A 13,407-nucleotide genomic window follows, 5' to 3' on the forward strand; every position below is an offset into this window, starting at 1 on the left:
GCCTTCCTCTCGATACATACAACAACCATGAAAGATAGCTAGTTAAGGACGGGATACGCAAGGTACGGTGTTGGTCGAACCCAGCAATCCGGCGTGTGGGAGGGAATCCTGACAAAAAATGAGCTCGAGCTTTTGGTTGAACGAGATGTGATAGTGACTGGCCCTAACGCAAACTAGGAGCAATCCATTCATGGCCAACACATACCCCTCGTTATCGGTCAAAGAGATGATATATATATATATATATATATATATATATATATATATATATATATATATATATATATATATATATATATATATACACCCGGGGAGCCCACAGATATGCGTGTCGTTACAAAAAACCACACAAGGGAGACGTGGTCGATCAGAAGACCCCATATACACTGCATGCAGTACAAAAAAATGTATGGGTATGGTGGTGTGCGATGTGTTCAAATCCCAAATGTACAACTTCGACGGGGCACCAACTACATTACAAACTGAACACCGTACCCATACATATCGGGTAGGGGGTCCCAGGTAGGGGGTCCCGAACTGTGCGTCTGAGGGGCGAAGGTAACAGGAGACAAAGGGGACACGATGTTCACCCAGGTTCGGGCCCTCTTAATGGAGGTAAAACCCTACTTCCTACTTGATTGTCTATGATGAATATAAGGGTTACAAGAGTTGATCTACCTCGAGATCGTAATGGCTAAACCCTAGCTGTCTAGCCTATGTGAATTCTGATAGCCTCTACAGACTAAACCCTCCAGTTTATATATACACCGGAGGGTCCTAGGGTTGCACAGAGTCGGCTTGCAGAAGAAGGAAATTACATATTCGGACGCCAATCTTGCCATCCACGCATAGGAGAGTCCTATCCGGACACGGGGGAAGGCCTTCTACCTTGTATCTTCACGGCCCATCAGTCCGGCCCATATCACACAGCCCGGACACCTGAGGACCCCCTAATCCAGGACTCCCTCAGTAGCCCCTGAACCAGTCTTCAATGATGATATGTTCGGCATGCAGATTGTCTTCGACATTGCAAGGCGGGTTCCTCCTCCCGAATACTTCAAAGCAATCTTCTGAATAAAAGAACTGTATCCGGCTCTGCATGACAGTCACAACCCTCAACAGCGAAGGAAAAATATTTAATCAAAATAATGTCTGTCAACTGACAACTTTTTCGGCAAAACGCCACGTCTGACCTCTTTAACATTTTAAACCTTTTTTGGCCTCCCACTTCGCGTTTCGAGGCGCGACCTCTATTGACACGTCTTGTCAGAGATCATGTCCGCTTATCGCGGGATCCTCATCAATGCGGGTTTGGGTAATCCAACCGTGTCATTCGCATGACCCCTTGGGAACAGGCGAGTTTTAAGGCTTGAGGGGGGTGCTTGATATTCATTGCCTATATAAGTGGATAAAGATCCCACTTTTCTCCCCACGCCTTCTTCCTTCTCCTGTTTCCCCACCCTCAAGCTCCAGCGCCCAAGCTTCAATCTTTCCCATCGCCACCAACCTCTCCAGCCATGTTCGGATCTGGCTTGAAGGGCAAGTGGGAGGCCTCCTCCGTCACGGAGAAGGACGTAAAGGAGCTCCGGGAGGCGGGATATCTATCTGCGGACATCGCACACATGCTCCCTGCCAAGGAGCAAGTTATCCCCACCCCGGAGCCCGGCGAAAGGGTTGTGTTCATCCCTCACTTCCTCTGCGGGCTAGGGTTTACCCTTCACCCCTTTGTCCGTGGCCTCATGTTCTACTACGCGCTAGATTTCCATGATCTAGCCCCAAATTCTTTCCTCCATATCTCGGCGTTTATCGTCGTGTGTGAGGTGCTACTCCGCATCCCCCCACACTTCGGCCTATGGCTAAAAGTCTTCAATGTGAAGCCGAAGGTGGTCGATGGGCAGCATGCGGACTGCGGCGACGTCATGGTGAGCAAGCTCCCCAACACCACTTGGCCTAAAGGGGCCTTCATGGAGACCGTCAAGGTGTGGCAACATGAGTGGTTATATATCACCGAACCCCGTGGCGCCAGGTGGGTGGCCACTCCCGAGTTCAGATCCGAGCCCCCTATGCGGCTCGCGTCAGGACCAATAAGGGTCTGGACCGGGGATCGACCACGGAAGTGCTGATGCTACAAAAGCGCATCACAAACATGATAAGCAAAAATAACAGTCTCACTAATGTGATTCAGGTGATGCTCTTCCGCCGGATCCTCCCCTGCCAACTTTGTCCCCTGCACATGTGGGTGTTCAATCCAGAAGGTCCATGGACCCTGCAGCGCTTCTTCGGCACAACACACGAAGAGATCTGGAAGCTGCTCTTCAAGGCCCAGAAAACATGGCCGAAGAGGACCGAAGACATCGGCCTCGACAGCGAAAATCCGGCCACCCCGGTAAGTGTGTTATTTCTGAACATACACTTGGTCCATAAATTCTTAGGCATAACGAGTTTTCCGTCCCTCTCACAGGGCTGGATAGCGAAGGCGGAGCGGATCAAGTGTTCGACACCGCTGCCTGAAGATCCGGCCACACCCTAGCTCACGAAGATGTTGGGTCCGGCGCCTTATCAAGTGCTGGAGAAGAAGGCCAAGAAGAAGAGCAGGGAGGCCAAGGGAGGCCTCCGCCGTAAGGGTACTTCGGATGCAGTGTCCAGAGAGACCGAAGCCCCCTCCTCCCATGAGGGAGATGAAGACGAGGAGGAGGAGGAGGAGGCTGAAAGTGACTCTCCCCTCAAGGGGAGAAAAAAGAAAAGGGCAACCTACATAGACCAGGAGGAGGGGGTGTCCAAGAGGGGGAAGATAACCCTCTCGGATGGTTTGGATTCGGATGCCGAACCCATCCCCAAGAGGCTCCCCAGGGCGAAGCCCCTGGCCACATCATAAGTACCAAAGGATACTTTACAAATATTCAGTCCTTTATGTTTTCAATATAACATGTTATGTTGTGTGTATTTCAGTCCTGCCCGCGACCTCCCCCATCCATCGCTATCTGAGAGGAGCTCTCTGGCACCAGAGTTGGTGGAGAGCAAGACGCCTCCGCCAGCCTCTTCACCAACCATCGCGGATGACACCGAGGTGTTGTCCCAAAGGGCCTCTCCAGGCCACGGAGAGGTGAAGGAGGCTGCCAATACGGCGCCTGAGGGTGAGGCCTTGGCTGCCGAGAACATGGGGGGTGCAACCCCCATGGAGACCGACGATGGGGGCCCTGACCAGTCCGGCCCCCAGCCGAACACTATTCTGGAGACCCATATGGCTCTGGGATCGAGCGAGCAACCCCCTTCGAAGGAGGGGGAGCGTCAACTCCAGCGGCGACCTCCACTAATCCAGAGGCACCAAACGCTCTGGTGGAGGCACTACGACGTGCTTCCATCATGGAGGAGCACCGCACCCTGATGGGTGTGGTGGTTGAGAAGGTTCAGCCCGCCAAGAGGGGGTTAAACGAAGCCTTCACCAGCCCGCTAACAGGCTTCGAGGTATGCGACGTAATACTCTCAGACGCTTTTCATATGAAGGAAATGTGCATGTATATAGATAGTAGCCCCTGAGACTGTGTTTGGTTTGAAAAAAGCCGAACAGAGGATCACATAGTATTCAGAAGAGGTGACATACTTTTCTATTTTATAACAGGCTTCCCTATTGGCGGCAACCGCCTAGGCCACTGAAGTTTCCGAACTCAATCGGAAGCTGAAGCTGGCCGATGATGAGATCGACTGCATTAACAAGCGGTCCGATGAGGCGCAAGGTATGTTTAAAAGAGCTCTCTTATATATATATATATATATATATATATATATATATATATATATATATATATACAGCCCGTCTATTCTGATAATATTATCAGAATAACTATTCTGATAACACTTCCGCACTGCATGCTCAACGCGAGGGCACTGAACTTTCTTTAGCTAGAGCACTTCATTACAGAGACTAGTGAACTTCGTGTCGTAAAAAACTGTATGCAGTGTTTTCTTGGTACTGTTTTTGCTCTAGTTTTTCAACCGTTTATCGGAACAAGGCGTATGATATACCGTTGGAAAGCTATGGATTAGAAGCAACTTCGCCATGTTGAACACTTTTCGAGATTCCTCTCGGTTTAAGAGCAGTTTCAAAAATGGTGCGGTGGATGACGAGTGGCAGCGATCGTATTTTCGTGATTTTTTCAAAACCGCTGATCGGAATAAAGCAAATGATATGCCGTTGGAAAGATATCATCGAGGCGCATCTTTTTCATAACTATTATTTTCTATAATTCATTACGGTTTAAGAGCAGTTTCAAATTTACTAAATCGCGGAATTCTGTTTTTTTGAATTTTTTTCAATTTTTTGGTACTGTTTCTGCTCTAGTTTTTGAACCGTTTGTCGAAACGAGGCGTGTAATACGTCGTTGGAAAGACATGGACAAGGCGCAACTTTCATATGTAGAAATGGTTTCGAGATTCCTTACAGTTTTAAGTTAATTTTGAAAATCGTGCAGCAGACGACGAGAGGCAGCGGCCGTTTTTCGCGAAATTTTTACAAACCAGTTGTTGAAATGATTCAAATGATATGCCATTGGAAAGATATCACCGAGGCGCAACTTTTTCATGTAGAACACTCTCTCTAATTCCTTATGGTTTAAGAGCAGTTTTAAAAATACGAAAACGCGGACACTCTATTTTTCGCGACACTAATATTGACGAGTGAACCGCATCGGACAGAAAACACACTGCTTCGGACAGGAAACCGCACCCCATCAGATGAGCAAGTGAACTGCTTGATTTCTTCTATTTACACGTAATTTTTCTCATGCAAGGAAGTGGACGGGACTTCACATCGGGCGTAAGTGAACCCCAAAAATATGGAGAAGTGAACCGCATTACTTTATTTGTCGTTTCGGTAACATTTTTTCTTTGCAATTACAAGATGAACAACATCAGATACCCGACCGCACTACTTCAGTTGGAAAACCGCACTGCATCAAATGCTCACTTAGAAGATGAACAACATCAGACACATGACCACGCTGCTTCAGTTAGAAAACCGCACAACATCAAATGGTCAAGTGAACGGCATTACTTTTTTTGTCGTTTCTCTACAATTTTTCATTTAACACATGTTTGCACTTTGTTTCCTTCTTTCTTTTTTCTGTTTGGAGTTTTGGGTTTCCACATTGGCGAGCTGTACACGTGCAAAGAAGTGAACTGCATGGTCGAAGGAAATGAGACGCAACACAATTCGAAATGAACTTCTTTGGTAAACAATTTTCAAACGAGTCCATATAACTTTTATACATAAAATCATCAAACACGGAGAACACCATTTTTGCACTGCATGTCCACATGGTCGAAACCGCATGCTCATGCCTGAACATCACCTTGTTTCGCTGCAATCAAATGAGTCCCTATAATCTTTATACAAAAAAATCCACACCACACTGCAAGCATCGGACTAAGTATAAAGTGGTGAGGATGACGGGGGAGGATGAGTATAATTTCACGACACTACACTGCAAGCAAAAAATCAGTGGACCACGCTAGAACATCATCTGCGCTGGAACCGCATGGCAGATGCTCATCCAAAATCTGCAACAAAAAAGAACTCTTCTCAAACATGATGCTGGCATTGTGGACTGCTTTTGTGAGCTGTCAAACTGCATCAGGAGCACCGCACTGATCGCCAGGAGCACAATACACTTTTTTTTTCTCTTTTTTGATGTTTTTCATCTCCTGCAAAAAGTTGGCAAACTGAACTGAAGAACATGAATAGTAAACTGTTGTGGGTTTGATTTTCCCTATCAAAAATCAAAAAAGTGAACTATAGCAGCAACAAAAACGGAGTGAGGTTTGGGCCTTTTCTCAAATAACATACTGCACTGCATTGGGGCTTGTCGTGGACCGCACATCGCCTCCCCGATGGGCTGCATCCCGCGCTGGACGATGAAGAATTTTTTGCTGGTCGGAGTCTTTTTGCTGGTGAAGAGCAGCTCGTGGTGGTCGAACCAGGCAAACCACACTGCAGATGGGCAAACGAACTGCATGCCCGCTCTCTCCGAGCTGCAAGCCGCACACACCGCACCACACCACCAATCGAACTGCATCGGGAGCCTCGACCGCCTTCAAGGCAGCTCACATGGGGGGAGGGGATGCAGGAGAGCTCGTCGGAGGGGAGGGGAGGCAGGGGAACTTGTTGGAGGGGATCCAGTAGAGGAAGACCATCGGCGACCCGAGCTCCCTGCATCGTGTGATGGCGATGCCATCCAGCAGCGACCAGGCTGGAGCGGATCCCGGAGGTGACGGCGCGCGGGAAGGCGGCGGCGGGAGGGTAGGAGGCGGCGGCGCTGGGGAGTGGCCGGTGCGGCGGCAGGGGTGGCCGGAAGGAGAAGGTGGAAGCAGCAGAAGGGGAATTGCGGTGGGGATCTAGGGGTGGCTGTGGTTTTCTTTGGAAGGGGAGGATTTGGATGGGATCTGGCCATGCTGGAGAGTGGGAGGGGTGTGGCGGCGCGGTTGGTAGTTGGTCGGGGTGGCGCCGCGACCATGGATCTGGGACGGGAGGTGGTTGTGCGGTGGGGAAGGATATGGGGCAGCAAGGAGCCAGGGTGGCGTAGCGGCCGGGGAAGGTGGGGAAGGTGGCGCGGCGTCTTGGTGGATGCACTACGGCGGAGAAGGTGGGGAGGGTGTGGCAGCAGCTCGGGTGGGGCATCACGCCGGAGAAGGTGGGAGGGTGGGTCGGGGGCTCGGGTGTACTGGGTGCACACCAGAAGAAGGTGGGGAGGGTGGGGCGGCTCGTGGGTGGAGGGTGAGGAGGTTGGGCACGAGCGTGGGAAGGAAGTGGGGTAGTGGTGGTGTTATCAAAATAACAGATTTTGTGAGCAGAATAAGGGTCTTAAGGGTGTTATTAGAATAGACCCACCCTATATATATAAAATATCTGAAGTGATATGCAAATTCAGAGTTTTAGCTCATGCCCTGCGATGATTATGATTGTAGGTAGCGCGGCCGTGGTTGAGACCCTCAAGAGCACCCTTTCCCAAGCCAAGGCGCAGGCGAAAGCAAGCAAAGCGGCCGCTGACAAAGCGGCTGCAGATTTAAAGACCAAACAGGTTGCCCGCCGCCAGCACGAGGAGAGGGTGGCCGAGGTGGAGCAAGAGCTGAAGGACGCCATCAGCAAGTGTGAGGCCTTGGAGGAGAAGAGTATGACCCAAGCGGCCGATCTCGCCAAGGCCCTCAATGAGGCCAAGGAGGCACGGACTGCGTCCCGGAGTGCTCATGAAGAGATCTGGCAGGCCAAACAGATAGCGGCTGGTAAGCCCTTTCTCTTGCAGAGTATATTTGGGGGTCAAAGATATGCCTTGCTTACTCGACTCTGGAGTTCTCCAGACGCCTTTGTGGATCTTCCGAGGAGTGCTGCCGACGCCGCACAGTTCTTCCGAGCCTAGGAGGGGAACACGACAGAGAAGCTATTCTAGTCATAGTTCGTAGCGCCGGAGCGTCCAACGCTGTTGAACAACAAGATGATGCAACTCTAGGCGCTGCATAGGATGTCCGGTCTGGCCATGAAGGACATCATAGTCTGGCTTTGCCCAGCCGAACCCATTCCTACCAGCTTCTTCGGCCTGGTGAGGCGACTCGCCGATGCACTACCCCGAGTTGAAGCTATGAAGTGCTTGGCGTGCATAGAGGGTGCGCGGATGGCCTTTGCCTATGTCAAGGTGCACTGGGCGAAGATGAAGGCCCCCGCCGTGGCAACTGAAGGCCCTCCCGAAGGCAAGTACCATCGCAAGCCAGAGCGGTACTTTGACGATGTCCTGGCGGGTGCCCGAATAGTAGAGGGCCAATGCTCCAAGGATATCATGTTTGAATGAATGTATGATGGTTATCCGGACTTTGTTTTTATGAACTAGGGCTTGTAATATATTCGTGCCTTTATCTGAAATTCTATTCCTCATGTGCGATTGTTTTAATTCTGAAAGTTTTCCAATCATCGGCTTCAGCCCCCAGTAGATGCTACGGGGGTGTTCGGCATAGCGTGAGACCACACTTGACCCAACGTCTTGGTCCGTAAAGGAGGTGTCTGCGCAGCGAACCAGGCAATCAGACTATCACTACAAAAAAAGAAACATCTATGACATTTTGGTCTGAACTAAAAAAATTATGTCATGCTTAAGACACTTCTATGACGATAATTGTGACAAAACCCGATATCATCATAGATGTGGTCGGCTCCTACTTCTATGACAAAAAATCATGACAGAAAATGAGCTTTTCGTCCTGGGCAGGCCGGAGACGCAGCTGCATGACATTCTTTGGGCCATCCATGATGGAAAAAACCATGGTAGAAGCAAGGGCAAGGAAAATATCGGGGAGTGCACGTAGTTCTAGGTCATCCATTTGACTAACTAAATATGAGTTACTATGTCACAAAAAGTATATCATTGGATTCCTAAGTGGATGTAGTTTCTAAACATATGTTGTTCATCACATTAATAGCCAGTTAAATTCTCAACCTAGAACGACGTGCATGCCCTGTAAACCGATACTAAGGAAGTAGTAAAAATGAGGTGATTTTACCGAGCGATGGGCGAGGGAGCATGGCCTGTCATGCGGTCCGACGTGTCATGATGTACCAAGGCGATGCACGTGTCCCTCTTGAGGCAGAAGCAATACTACGTGGTTTTGTTGAAGGAGATGATGGCGAAGCAAAGTGTGAAATAATGGTTGCTTCGTCCGTTTGGGAAGGTGCGGCATTGTGATTTGATGTCTCATTGCTCATTACTACTACTGGGGCGATACGACTGGGGTGCGTCCCCCTGCTTTTCTGCACTGTTATTTGGTGCATGACACGTTGACCCGGTTGCTATATGTCCCACATGTAGGCGAGAGGAAGTACAAAATTCATGAAAGCGAGCATTGATGGAGGAGTACAAGACATGGCTTGGTTTTTGCTGCTTCGCACGATCCATCGATACAAATCCGGACTAAAAAAGGGTGCGGGCGGGTCTTTTCCCGCGCGGCAGGCAGGGGAGTCTGGCATAGTCTGTTCGAGGCAACGAGGCAGGAAGGGAAAGAAGCAAATAAAGGTTGAGCGACTTAGTTTTGGGAAAATCTGATTTTACGAAGTACGTACCCACTATGCAGGTAGTACTACTTACTACTCCCTCCTTTTTGGTTTATAGGGCTCATCTAAAAAAAATTGTTTTTCCGTTTTATAAGTCTCAATTCTACTACTAGTAGTAGTACCATCACATGTTTGGATTTAAGGTGCGTTAAATCACCCGATGCAAGCAGTGTCAAGAGAAAACTCACCAATGCATGTATAAGTTCATGGAAATTTAGTGGTCATGCATGCATTCATTTTAATTAATGCCCCAGTAAACATAACTTCTTGAGAAAATCAAGCGTACTAATTACTTGTGCAAACTACGAAATTAATTCCACCACTCACCGTCTACCTTGGTTGGAGAGATTTTGAAATTGAGTCATAAACCAGAAAGAAGGGAGTAGTAACATAGCCTAGGGTAGCTTGCTGCACCACGGACTCCAAGGAAATTGTTGTAGTAGTACTACTCCTATATACCACTCTACTACTCCTACTATTAAAAGACACATATTTCAAACAATATGATAATCTCTCTAACCAAGGTAGGGGTGAGGAGTAAACGGAGGGAGTACTAGTAATCAAGCTTCACCTCGTCCTGCGAGCCACCGCGCCCGCGGGCGGGGGAGACGGCGTACTAAGCAAGCTTCTCCTCGTTCTGTGAGTTGACGAGGCACATCAAAAGTACTCCAGTGTATAGAGCCTTGCCTCTAAGGTAGGCCCCACATGGTCTGCCTCTTTTTTAACATAACGCGTCAAGTTGCAATTTGTTTGTTCACCCATGGTAGACGATCCTCCATCAAGTGGACAACTAGTACACGTATCAAATTACCACGTGGGCTGCCTTTTCATATAGAAATGAGCTCCACCATGTACCCGCGTGGGTGTGGTTGGGAAAGAGACGGGAGTATGTGCGCCGTGCATGCACCTCTTCTCTTTGTGCACGTCCCCCACCTACGTGGTTGTGTGTGTGAGAGATACAAACCTAGACATAATGCACCGTCCATCCCCATGCCTCCGCCCAGTCCGACCACCAGTCACCACCACGCCCCACTCCTCCTCACCTTATCTCTCATCTTTCTCGAGATATCATTTTTTCGATCAAATTCTCGAGATACCTTTTTTCGATAAAATTCTCGAGATATCATTAGTTTTTACACATGGGATTACTCCTGCATGGGTCAATCACAATAGGTGTTTGTAAAATAATGCATCTTGATGTTTCGTGTAATGCACGGGCATCTTGCTAGTCCATGAAAACAACACATGGCAAAATTTCACGGTGGACGAGGGATTTGAATGTGCTGGGAGGGGCTATTTGAATCTTGCCCGGGGTAGCCAAAATATTGGCGACCCTTTTGTCCACCGGTGCCATTGCCACCGATGAACGAGGAATGGATCGGGTGCTGATGCATCCTCCAGCGCGCATGTTGGAGACGAGCTCGCACGAGCTGTGCTTTTTTGTCCCACCACACCGCCCAAGCCGGCCGCAGACCGACCGGCGACCCACAAATTACACCATCCAACCGTAGCTGCACACATTCTGACAACAACTCAACCAACCGGACGAAATTCATGCAAACACGATGATATTTCATATAAACAATTACGGAATTCATATAAAATACCGGATTTTCATACAAACATGACGAATTTCATTACATTCAAATCAACAAAGTGGTGCTAGTTCTGGACAGCACAGGTATATAATACCTGGCCTAAATGGTCGCCCGCTGATCCATTTGTGTTCCTCATGTCCAGCAGCATGATCACCAGACGGCTGGGAGCCCCGGAGGTATATGCTTCAGCGCAAAGGGCGGCTCGCTTCCCCACTGCCCAACTGATATCGTTGGCTGATGCACAAGATGATGGTGGAAGGGGGCTTCTCCGTTCCGTGGAGCCCATGCGGGTCGACGAAGGTCCTTGCAACAAAAGGATCCAGTAAGATACCTGCTGTGTACGCCGGTGTCGCCTCCGCGGTGGCCTTCATGAGACCCAAGCTGCGGTGGCCTTCCGTGTTCTACTTCTCCTCGATGATGGCGGCGGACATGGAGGCGCTGGCTGCTGACTCGTCACTCTTTGCGCACTCAGCTTCTGTCTTTGCTTGCATGGCGCGGCCGCCGACATGGGAGTCTCGACCATAGAAACGGGAGAAGCGGTCGCAGACACGGGAGGCGTGGTATGAGGCGGCGGCGTGGACAGCAGCGACGACGCTCGTGCACCGCTCCTCATCGAGCTAGCCTAGAGTGGCGAGTTGCCGAACCGCGCGCCGGCTTGGGGCGGCAACTGGCTCCGTCGGGTGAGGGGAGGGAGGTGAATCAGCGAGCTGCATAGCTCGTATCCGGCGGGCTCGGCAGGCCACCCAGCTGGCTTGGATGCGGGATAACTACTCTTCGTAAGCCATTCTAAGAGTGGACAAAATGGTGAAGGAGGAGATAGGGAAGCGGCGGAGGTGTGCGATTCTTGGCCGGCGTCTGGTCTCGTTTAAATAGGAGATTAAATAGACGGCGGATGGGAGGAGCTCGGCTGGCGTTGCGTTTAATGCCGGCCCAGTCACGAACGGATGTGTGTCCAAAGTGGGTTTCTCGGCTTGCACACGGGTTTCATGGAGGCATTTGAATGCGGCAAGGAGGTGTATTCAGCCGGGCGTGCAGCGAGTGGTGCCCTCGACTCTGACGTACGACACCGCGCCGTTCTTCCACTAACGTGTGGGCTCTTTGGGTACATGGCCTGCATGTAGGTGACGCAACGCAGGCAGCACACGGCAGAGGAACTTTTGGTGGGCCAGGGCGGTCAGAAGCGGGCATTTCATAAACCGATGTTTGTTCATTGAGTGTGACGTCATCTATTTCATGTAGATAAGCCTACTATATAATGTAAGAGAATTTTAAAATTTTCATATATGCGTTGATAGCCCGTTCGATACGTTGTGATTCATAAAGAGCGCTGCAAACATCAATGTTCTTCTTATCACAGATAAGATTGATTAACACCCGTAACAATTCATGTCCTTAACAAAGGGTGCATGGACGTATAGGTTGAGCGTGTGTCTTGTGTTGTGTGATGTGTGCATGCAGGCGTGCGAGTGTTGCGTGCGTGAATGTGTACGTTTAAGTGTAGCATGTATGTGTGCATACGTGCATGTGTTCGTGAGTGCATGTGTACGTGTCAGTGTTGCACGCCTTTATGCGTGCGTGTGTTCGTTATGTGTATGAATCAGTGTTGCACGCCTGCATGCGTGTGTTCGTGCGAGTGTTGCATGCGTGCATGTGTACGTGCGGGGTGAGGCCACACGTCAGTCGACTGACTTTTTCATCTCTGGTCAGTAGATTTTCTAGCCGTTGGATACGAAATCAAGGGCCTGTAGTTTATCTTCAACCTCCACCCCCCTGAGCTGTCAGCCACCACCGGCCGAACCGCCGGCCCCCGCCGCTCGCGGCCGGCCTGCGCCGCCACGCCGCCCCGCCCGCCCCGGCCATCCCTCTAGCCCCCCCCGCGGTGAGCTTTTTCTCCGGCGATCCCCACGCCACCGCCCAATCACCACACCCCCACCGTCGGTGACTGCCAACCAGAGGTCTCACGACTTCGAATCCCCACCGACCACTAATTTATTACCATTTCTGTCCTTCATATACGCGCTGCTGAATGTGGATCGTCTGACTGGTCAATTGATTGTGTCATCAACAAATTACGGAGCTGTATGGTGAGCCAGTGACCGTATAATCACCCTAAAATGTATTTTATTAACACAGTACAGACTCAAACTACCATTTCTTTCTTTCATATACGCGCTGACGGTGGGCCCCATGGTTACGTGCCCCGATGGAGCAACACTAGTTGCGCCACGTGGAATGTTTGACTGGTCAATTGATTGTGTCATCATCAAAATACGGAGTTGTACGGGTGAGCCAATGACCGTATAGATGCAAGCGCTCATATATACGTGCAAGCACTAACCGCTATAAGCGCACACACGCAGACCCTACCCCTATGAGCACCTTTGAGAGAGTGAGCCAGCATATGATCTTGAGATTTTATGAAGTCACCATAGGTGCCTCGTAGTCGAGTGGAACGTCTCCTCCCACTGAACGCACATCGTCGGAAAATACTGAAATTAACCCAGGATAAATGCGAGCACTAGGACTTTAGCCCTGGTGGGCTCGAGAAACCACTGTCCTCCTAACCATCCAACCACAGGTTGGTTAGCACCACAAAATGTATGTGGTGACTGTGATGAGCTTATTCTGAAGTCCAGTGACCATATCATGCTTTCGCTTCAAATACAATGATCGTAAGTGTCGTCAGCAAAATATGGAGCACACATCAAATACAATGCCCGT

The 13,407-nt window shown here is 49.8% G+C and overlaps 1 pseudogene; it reads right to left on the reverse strand.

The window, feature by feature from the left end:
• Nucleotides 1-6,673, reverse strand: part of LOC119272116 — a 61,331-nt pseudogene extending 54,658 nt beyond the window's left edge.
• Nucleotides 6,674-13,407: the final 6,734 nt, after the last annotated feature.

The sequence above is a fragment of the Triticum dicoccoides genome, chromosome 3A (assembly GCF_002162155.2).
Source record: "Triticum dicoccoides isolate Atlit2015 ecotype Zavitan chromosome 3A, WEW_v2.0, whole genome shotgun sequence".
NCBI classification, from domain to species: domain Eukaryota; kingdom Viridiplantae; phylum Streptophyta; class Magnoliopsida; order Poales; family Poaceae; genus Triticum; species Triticum dicoccoides.